The sequence below is a fragment of the Sarcophilus harrisii genome, chromosome 3, assembly GCF_902635505.1.
Source record: "Sarcophilus harrisii chromosome 3, mSarHar1.11, whole genome shotgun sequence".
NCBI lineage: Eukaryota > Metazoa > Chordata > Mammalia > Dasyuromorphia > Dasyuridae > Sarcophilus > Sarcophilus harrisii.
Window position 1 is genome coordinate 597,034,312 of NC_045428.1, and position 10,276 is coordinate 597,044,587.

Sequence of the window (10,276 nt, forward strand, 5' to 3'; positions counted from 1 at the left end):
TCAGAACCCACACCTTTTTCTTTCTTTCTTATATTCATTCTACAATCTAATGTTTTGTTAAATTCCCAAACCCTCTATCTTATTCCTTAGAAATGCAGTCAGTATTAATAAGCTTTCAGCTCTAGAGCATACCTTATTTGACACTAGAGAACTCCTATAGCAAAGCCCTATGAATGTCCATGGAGAGTGAAAATGCTAATTCTCCATAGCCAGAATATCAAATGAATGAAATTGCATCTTTAATTATTCCTTGTTGTAGAAGTAGATTTTTTTTTAGTTCTAAAAACCTTACATCCAGGTTATTACTCTTCCTGCTTCCAGAAAGAGGTATAGTTAGAATTACTGGGCTTATCCAAATTAATGAGGCAACTGAATATATATTGTATTGCATAAATTGGATGATGGGAAGCTTTTAGTCATGAAAATCACAGAGAGTCCAGTAAATTTTTTCTTTTTTTTTTCTGAAGCAATTGGGGTTAAGTGACTTGCTCAGGGTCTACAGCTAGGAAGTGTTAAGTGTCTGAGGCCAGATTGGAACTCATGTCTTCCTGACTTCATGGCAGGTCTTCTGTCCATTCGCTACCTAGCTGCCCCTGGTCCAGCTGATTCTTGACCCAAATATCAAATAATATGAAATGTTCCCAATTTCCTTGGTCATGGAATGACACCAAAAGAACCTTAGATGCTAAGAGAAGTATAACATCACAACTTTTTGAAAGGGATCTTTTATTCACTTACATTTCTTCAGTAGTTTCTTATTTGTTGTTTCATTATTTATAATTTTCAGTAAAATAGAAGATGATTCAGTCAATAAGCTTTTTATGCTAAAAATATATCATGTGTTGTTTGCTTGGGGAAACAAGTAAAATGAGCTAATAACTATCCTCAAAAATATTACATTCTCGAGATGGAGCCAAGATGGCAGAGTAAAGGCAGGAACTCTCCCTAAACAGTTCCAAATTCCTTTACACAATTGCTCTAAACAAATTTGAGAGCATAAGAACACACAAAAGATGGAGTAGAGCACTTTCCAGCCAAAGACCACTCAGAAGGTCAGCAGGAAAGGTCTGTGGCACCAGGTCCAGCATGCAGTCCTGGTGAAGGTCACACTAAAACAGCCTGGCACTGACTCCAATCCTAGCACTTGTCTCATGGCAGCAAACCAGGAATGGACCCAGGAACTTGTGAATCGGTGACAGTACTGGTGACTTCCTGTCCTTTCAGCCCAGAGACACCAAAAGCAGATTGGAAGGTCATCAGGAGAGGTCTGTAGAATCAGGTTCTGACTAGCCTTGGACCTGCACCAGCAGATAATGTACAGGGTCCACAGATCTCTGAATTGGCAGCAGCATTGGTGGTTTTTGACCCAGAGACACCAAAGAAAACTTGCAAGTTCTGTAGGAAAAAGTTTGTCTGTAGGATTAGAGAGCCTTGGGAAACCAGCAAACCAAGAGTGGGTACCAAGAATGAGTCTAGGCTGCTTTTGGAGGCCTCAGATCATAGGATTTCTCTTTTTTGGACTGAGGAAGGATTGAATTGCTTTTGTACACTAGATCCTATAGGTACAGTGAGGTAGGGACATTCTTAACAATTTCAAAACAGAAAAGAGTGCTCATGATCTGATCCCTTGAAGGATTTCTGAAAACAGCTACACAAACCCTTGAAGCTTGGGACAGAACCCTAATTTTAAAAAGAGTTAAAAGACAAGTAAGAGCTTAGGAAATAAGCAGACAACAGGAAAAGTTTCTGGCCATTGAAAGTTATTATGATGACAAGGAAGATCAAAAAATATACTCAGAAGATCCAAATTAAAAGCTCCTACATCTAAAGCTTCCAAGAAAAATTAAAATTAGATTCAGTCTTTGGAAGAGCTCAAAAGGGATTTTGAAAATCAAGTAAGAGAGACAGAGAAAATTAGGAAGAGAAATGAGAGTAGTCCAAAAGGAAATACAAAACCAATGAGGAGAAGAATGCCTGAAAAAGTAAAATTGGGAAAATGGTAAAGCTGAAGGAACATGAAGTGGTGATAGGGAGAGGTGTGTTATATTTCTTGATTGTATCAATTTATTTTTAATTTAATTTTACCTTTCTTTACATTCCTGGATTTTAGTCTGAGTATATAATGGACTTGTAAAATCTTTTCTTAAGAGGACTAGACTTAGCCCTCAACTTATTGTCCAAATTATTCATAAAGGATCACAGGATATCAACTGCTTCCCTGACCTCTGAGTAGGATCAGTAACAGTTCTGTATTGTACACTCAAACCCCTAATTTAAATGAAAAAACCTCCAAGGAAAGAAAGTCATGTTCGTGATGCTGAATGAGTAATTTTTGTTTTCACAATTAGGAAATTTTAGCTTTAATTCACCCCCAATTGCAAACTATTAATTTTCATGGATTCAATAATCATCTCTATACCAATGATTATCCAATCTTCTTAACCCCTCCAAACCAAAAATTTTTACCTACAATCTAGATTCTCCAATTGCCTATCTGGCATCACTAACTGAATGTCCAGGAGGCTGATTCAATTAAAATGTATAAAAAGCCTAATTATTTTTGCTTCATACCCCTCTTCCTAACTTCTCTATTGCTGTTTAAGTTATCACCATCTTCTTAGTTACCCAGGTTCACAATATAGATATAATCCTCACATGTTCTCAATCTTCATTTCCAAGACAATATCAAGGATTGTCTATTTTACATTTATGTCCTCTCACAAATGTCTTCTTCTTTAATTAAGCAAACGTCATTGTCATCATAGCAGGCAGACCTTATTATTTCATAAGTGAACTATTGTGATCTATGGACTGGTCTTCTTGCCACAGTTTTCTTCTCATTCCAGTTCTTCCTCCACTGAGCTATCAAATTAATTTTCCCAAAGCCCAGATCTAAATGTGTCCCTCTGCTATTTAATAAATTCCAGTTGTTTCCTATCCACTCCAGGATCAAACACAAAATTATCTTTGATATTCAAAGATCTGCATCCTCCTCTAGTTCTCTTACATATTATTCCACATACTCTGTAATTCACTGACAAGTCTTACTAGCTCTCCATTGCACAAGTCACTCCATCTCCTGATTGTAGACATTTACTGTGGCTGGCTGCCATTCCTAGAACATACTCCCCTTCATCTCTGCATCCTGGCTTCCTGAACTCCTTCAGGTCTCAGTTAAATTCCCATCTATTTCAAGATTCTTTTCGTGATATTATTGACAGCTGAACTTTCTTTTGTTTATTATAATTAATTTTCCAGTTTGGAAATGTAATTCATGTTTTTTTGGTAAGTATTTGCTGTAACATTATTTTTCTCAATAGAAAGTGAGTTCTTTGAGAGCAGGGATTAACTTTTGCCTTTCTTCCCTCCCCAAGCATTTAGTAAAAGCATGGAACAAATGACATATTTAATAATACATAATTTTGACTATTAGAAAATTACAACAACAAAACCTGAAGAAACAATCTCTCATGTTATAGCTATCATGCATTTCCTGTAATTAAAATATCTAAAAAAGATCCTAGAATAAGAAAAACTCACCATGTGTTCTCATCGTCAATAGTTTAGATTTGTTAAAATCATATTGGTTTCCCATTCCAGTTCAGTAATTAAGAGTATGAACTACACCTCAAAAGAGAACTATAGAAAATGAGTGTGGACCACAATAGAGCATTTCCCTATTTCTGTTATTGTTTGCTTGCATTTTTATTTTCCTTCTCAGTTTTATTTTCTTTCTTTCTGTAGCAAGATAACTGTATAAATATGTATATATATATTGGATTTAATATATATTTTTAAATATTTAACATGTATTTGACTACCTGCCATCTAGGGAAAGGGTGGGGGAAAGAGAGGCAAAGCTAGAACAGAAGTTTTTGCAAGGGTCAATGTGGAAAGATTACCCATGCATATGTTTTGTCAATAAAAAGCTATAATAAAAATATTTGTATTGGTTTCACTGAAATTCATCCCTGGAAGTATATTTTGTAATAGATCATGTGCAACTCTCAAATTTAAAGATAAAATAAAAATCTCTTACCAATGGACTGGATAGATAAACTTCTTGTCCTAAAAAAAAAAAGATCACTTTGTCCTGTGTCTATCCTCAAACTCTTTTCCACTTTCATGCAGCAAATGGAGGCATGTGTGAAATCAGACCTATTGCGGGGCTCTAACCATTAGAAATCATTCCACATTTGCCCACTGATTGACCTGCCTATCATATACAGAGAAGTTTTAGTGTGCCAGATTTCATTCAGGCAATGACTGAACTTTCTTCCCAGTCAGGAATAGTCTGACAAGCTTCATGTTATTCATATATGAAAGGATTATAAGCTTTCACTATCACAGTCTTCTTGTCATCCATACATGGGGAGTTGCCATCTGGTGTAACCTCCCAGTGAGGTTACTGATTGCCAGGGCCATACGTACCAGTCTTCCCCGGATAGATACGGAGACGAGACCCATCCTAAGGTGCCAAATAGCTTTTCTTTACTGGTGTTCTCAGCAGGGGTTAGCAGGAAGCAAGAGCAGTTGTATGTATAGACTTTGCATCCCTGTATGTCTCTGCATCCCTGTATGTCTTTGCTTCTCTGCCTCCTCTACATCTCTCCGCATCCTTCTCTGCCTATGGACTTAAAGCTGCTTATATTTACTCTCCTCTGAGATTACCCTATGCCTAGCCCACTCAGCATGGCATAGGTGGATCCCAAAGGGAGACACCTGGAGTCAGTGCTGCATTCTAAGAAAAGATCAAACACCTGTAAGTCACAACCTCCTGCCTCAGAGGTTGAGCCCCTCTCTACCTCCTGGGTCCACCCCATCAGCTGACATGGCATACATGGCAATTCCCAGAAGGAAAGTCTCCAACAGTCTGGGTCACCCACTGATTGACTCTTACTAAAGACAGGTTTGGTTGCCCCTACTAGCATGGGGCTGTTGAGCACTGCTACTCCCTATATAAGCAGAAGCTGAGTTAAGTGCACAAATGACTGAAGACCACCTAACACAGTGAACTATCCATCTCAAACTGGATTCTTTGGCTGAGATGAGGACCTTTGTACTGCTGATAACTCTGGCTTCTCAGGAAGAAACTTGCCTTTGTCACAAGTTCTTGTATTTTCTAATTTCATTTTCACATTGGGTTGGTCAAAATTATAGTGCTGAGACCTCCCAGGTATCCAGGGGAGGTACTTCAATAATTGAAATATTCAGAAGGAGAGTGTGTAATGTTGTGCCTCAGTTTCCCTAGATTGTCATCTTAATTTATCTTTATGTTTTTATGTCTGCCAAATGCCAATCTGTTCTGTGATAACTGTTTCTAAGAGAGTTGGTTGAAGCAGTTTTTATGATATGGATTTGTTGCAATCAGTGGTATTAGAGAGAGATGATCTAGATGGTGAACTTGATAAACTATGTATAGATATGTTAACTGATTTTGAACAGTGTGTAAGTCCATAGAAATATGATAAAATCATGTACATATTACAAGGAGAAAATGGTGTGGAATAGAGAGATAAGGTGCAGAATTTATAGGAATATGTGAATTCTTTTTCTGTATTTTATTTTCTTTATTTCTGTATTTCCCCTATGACCTGTATAATATGTGCAGGCTCATATTTACTTGAGCCTTGGCCAGCTAGAAACATATTTGCTTAACCTGAGCTGATGACATTTATCGATATTTAGTCTATTAGCTTGACCGCTGTCCATCTGAAGCCTTAAGGCCTGATTTTCTGTTTCTCAGAAATCGGAGGATTTTGGGGAAACAGCAACCTTCCATTCCAATCTCTCCAGTTAGCAACAACCAATTAGATGCCTCCCTCCCTTCTCAATGCTCTCTTACTAGTGCTGTAATCTCTTGTTAGCTCTCCTACCACGAGCTTTCTCTTTCCCTATCTTGTGATAGAAGGGCTCATCCTTTGAGGTTTTAATAAACAATCTTTCTGCTTTCTACCAAATGATCTCTGAGTAGTCATTTTGGGTAAGGGTCTTCTACATCCCTCACAGGTCGATGGCTTGTCGTCTTTTGGGGTAGTGTTATTTTTCCTGTAAAATCTCTTCTGTTGTGTGATGCTACTTTAAATTTTACAAACTCAAATTGTAACTAAAGTAAATGAAACAGAATTATAGACATCTGCCTGTGTCATAGGAGCAGTGATTATTGACTCATAGAATGACTTCCAGATTCCGGGGAGAAAGCCTGGTGATAAGTTTTCTTTTGAACTGTAGTCTATTTCAAAGATGGACTAGATTAAGGTTAAAGTAACCATTACAAACGGACTCTGGTACAGTCTGAGGTTAAATTGGACCATGAGCAAGTAAAAGAGTAAGCCCATCCCTGAAAGTGCATTGACATTTTACTGAAATTTTGTGGCAGTACCATCTATAAGTTACTAATCTTTCATCCATTATACATCATTTAAGAATACTATGGATAACTTAATTTGGCATTACAAAGGTGTAGGGTCATTACAATTGGATAAATTGATCTATTTACAGGTTCATTTTTAAAAGAAAGACAGCTCCACAAAGAAATTGATGCTTCATTTAGAGACATCGTTTTTGTTTTTTTTTAAACGTTGTTTCCCATGATTTCTTCTGCTTTTATTATTGTTATTGTTTCTGGTGTGTGTGTTGAGCTCTAAATTCCAACAGTATTGTTGAACTTGGTGGTTTCAAACCCTTATAAAAGATTTTCTGCCATTAGATTCTAGAAAGTGTGAAAGAGATTAAGGTTGTGTTTTTTTTTATGCTTTTCTTTGATATAGATTATAATGAAACCGATTTTTGGATTCGTATTGTTGATAGACTCTGTTAACTGAAATTTGATCATCCAAAGACAGAAGTTGGAAAGAAAGAATTCATTGGAAGAAAGGTTGGAATATTTCAAGGTAACTATTTCTAGTTTCATTGGAGGAGTGTGTAGGTAGAGAGGAGAGCAGAAGATAGATGATAGAACACACATACATACATACATCATACATACAAGATTAGCTAGAGAGAGAGAGAAAGAGAGAGAGAGAGAGAGAGAGAAACGGGAGAGAGAGAGAAAAGAAAGAGACAAAGAAATACTAGATACAGAAACAAAACAGAGACAAACGTAGAGACAGAAACAGAGAGACAAATGTACACAGTGAGAGACATTTTCCATGTCAGTAGAGATGTATGACCTTGGGACCTATGTCAACTTCTTGTGACTCACTTATTATCTGTTCAATGTAAATGTTCTAATTATAATCCAGAGGTTTTAGTATGTTTATAAAATGAAACATTTTAGTATATTTTTAATTCAGTAGTTCTCCTTCCTAGTAGTTCAAAAAAGGAAAATGGTGCTATCTGTTTACAAATATACACTTATCTCTCTTCTGGTGGATAATGAAGAAAATATTTTTGAATTGAAGCATTGAAATATTGTTTCCCCATTTCAATAAGTAGAGGTTTGGGGAATTTATTTCTAGTTTTTGTGTAGCTGCATATTTGTACTATTTCTAAAAATTATGCTTATTGATTAAATAATCATCAGAATTCATGATTGGAGTTGCTGAATCAAAACAGGATTTATATACAATAGAGGCATATCTTCCTAGAAGCCAGTGAAGTAACTGCTCAGACTTGGTGATTAAAATATATAGGGATGCCCTTTTCACAATGAGTCAGCATGTGTTCTGTCATCATGTGAAGACCGCGTTAGCACTCTGGATACTTTAAAATCAGCCAGAGTCAGGATAAGTGAAAAGTCCTTGATTTTTATTCTTTACCCAAGGAAGAGGAGAGCTCCCAGACATAGGAATCCCCTGTTTCTTCTCCTGCTCCGAGCCATCTCGCTTGTCCTCCTCCACCCTCTAAATCCTGCCTCTATCTCTACATACCAACAGGTCAAACCTGCACAGAGTAGTGGGCAGGGCCATTCTTTCTCCAAGGATCTGCTAATAGAGTATTGTCCAATTGGTAATTACCCTTAAGTGCTCAGACCTCAGTGCATCAACTCAGTTTCAGCCCATTATGTCATCATATATTGCTTTAATTTTTCTTGGGTTTACTCTTTGTTGAACCTGCATGTTTTTAGGTGCAAGAAAACAATGGTCAGATAAACTGGAAGCTCCATCGGAGCCTTCAGAGTTTCCAGCTACAACCAGGATCATTAGCGGGGATAATAAGGTCAATAAAACCTTGATAAAGGTAAAAGTACAGCCTGCTTTCTTCTTGTTCTTAATGCTACAGCTCCTTAGCAAATGACTTTTCTAAATGATTATCACTTCATGATATCAATCATAGCAGGTGGAGACTTGTGAATATCTTTGAAAAAAAGATTTATGTGGTCTCAGCAGAACTGTAGTCATCTTATTTCTCAATTGTTGGGGAAATATTAATCTTCGTTCCCAAAGCTAGCAGGAGAAACCAGCTGGATCTGTTAACTGCAAGTCAATAATTTCAGAGACTAGCTGAAAAAGGAAAGAACAAGTTTATTTGAAAATACTTTTGATGCCACTCAGTAAAAAGGGAATGTCCAATTCAAGTATCTGTCTTTTCTTTTCTTTTTTTTTTTTGGTCTTTTCTTTAGGTTGAAAATTCACCCCCATTTTTAGTCTTTTCTTTAAAGATTACATATCCAACAAGCAGCATTTTATATTTCTTTGTAGTTCAGTAGCAGTAGCAACAGCAATAGTAGTTGATTACTAAAAGACATATAAGGATGGAGTTCCTTAGTCCTTATTCTCCATGGTAAGCACAAATGATGGGGAGAACTTCTGGTTAGATACATATTGAGATTAAGAAGCCAGATCTCAGTCTCTGCCCTTATATCTGATAGAAGATCCTGGATAGACTCAGTGTTAGAGGAGTGAGGGGACGACGTCATGGGGAGTAATCAATGTGTGACCCAGATCATAGCTCCGCACCTTTGGATAACATGGAAATTGTAATTATGAAAGTTTGCCAGTATTACAAGTATTGATGAGAATTGTTTAGTTTGTTTAACTGGTTGGGGTTCCAAGGAGACCTGAAAAAGGCTGGGGTTCCAGACTGGTGTAATAAGGTATCTCAAAAGAATTGGCTCAGACACATCCCCAAGTCAAGGGGCAAAGTTTATTATAATCATAATGCCAATTAAAGTGGGCTAAGTTCCAAAAGAATTTAGCAAATAACCAGGAGCAAGAAAATCGATTTATAGGAAAAAGATAGATCAGATGTATTATGTCACTGATATGCTAATTTATGGCTTAATAATAGAATTGAGGAGTGATCCTAGAGGTTAGTTGAGAACTGGTCTGGTATACACCTCATTATTGTCTCAGAGACTATTATTACCTACCAACAGATTGTTATCTGACAACCAGCATTGTTTATGGAACTACAGCACTCCCAAGGCCAAATGGTATTAGGATTAAGGCCAGGTACCTTTAGGGTTATTGGTATATTCTCCCTAGGCGGTACATTATACTTTCATGTTGTTATTTCTTTCTTTCTTTTTTTTCTTTTTTAATTTTAATAAACTTTTATTTACAGGTTATATGTATGGGTAACTTTTACAGCACTGACAATTGTCAAACCTCTTGTTCCAATTTTTCCCTCCTTCCCTCCCTCCCCCAGATGGCAGGATGACCAGTAGATGTTAAATATATTAAAATATAAATTAGATACACAATAAGTATACATGACCAAACCATTATTTTGCTGTACAAAAAGAATCGGATTCTGAAATATTGTACAATTAGCCTGTGAAGGAAATCCAAAATGCAGGTGGGCAAAAATATAGGGATTGGGAATTCAATGTAATGGTTCTTAGTCATCTCCCAGAGTTCTTTCACTGGGGTAGCTGGTTCAGTTCATTGCTGCTCCACTGGAACTGATTCGGTTGATCTCATTGCTGAAGAAGGCCACATCCATCAGAATTGATCATCATATAGTATTGTTGTTGAAGTATATAACAATCTCCTGGCTGCAGAGGGGAAATGTGTGACCTGAATATGATGCCAGTGGTATCCAGGGATTCTGAGATTCAGAATTGGGTAGGAGTTGATATTCAGGTTGAAAAGACTTTGGAAGTTGATATCCTGAAGCCTAGAAGAAACAAAGCTCAACAAAGGTTAATAGACGATTCCAATTTTGTTGTTTATGATTGGGGAATTTCACTCATTGCCTAAAACAACCTTGGTACACAGGAACTTTCCAGTACATAGGCAGGGCAATAAATTGTCAAATAAGAAGTAACTTCTTTTTGCTATGACTGACCAACAGGCCTAATGTCTGGTGTCCCTCTCTTTGTGGCATGAGA

At 37.0% G+C, this 10,276-nt stretch overlaps 1 long non-coding RNA gene across 1 annotated transcript; it reads left to right on the forward strand.

The window, feature by feature from the left end:
- Positions 1-6,176: 6,176 nt before the first annotated feature.
- On the forward strand, positions 6,177-8,176 carry LOC116422906. Its single transcript, XR_004233422.1, has 3 exons — positions 6,177-6,328; positions 6,771-6,893; positions 8,069-8,176. It is a non-coding gene; the product is annotated as an uncharacterized LOC116422906 (long non-coding RNA).
- The last annotated feature ends 2,100 nt before the right edge of the window (positions 8,177-10,276 follow it).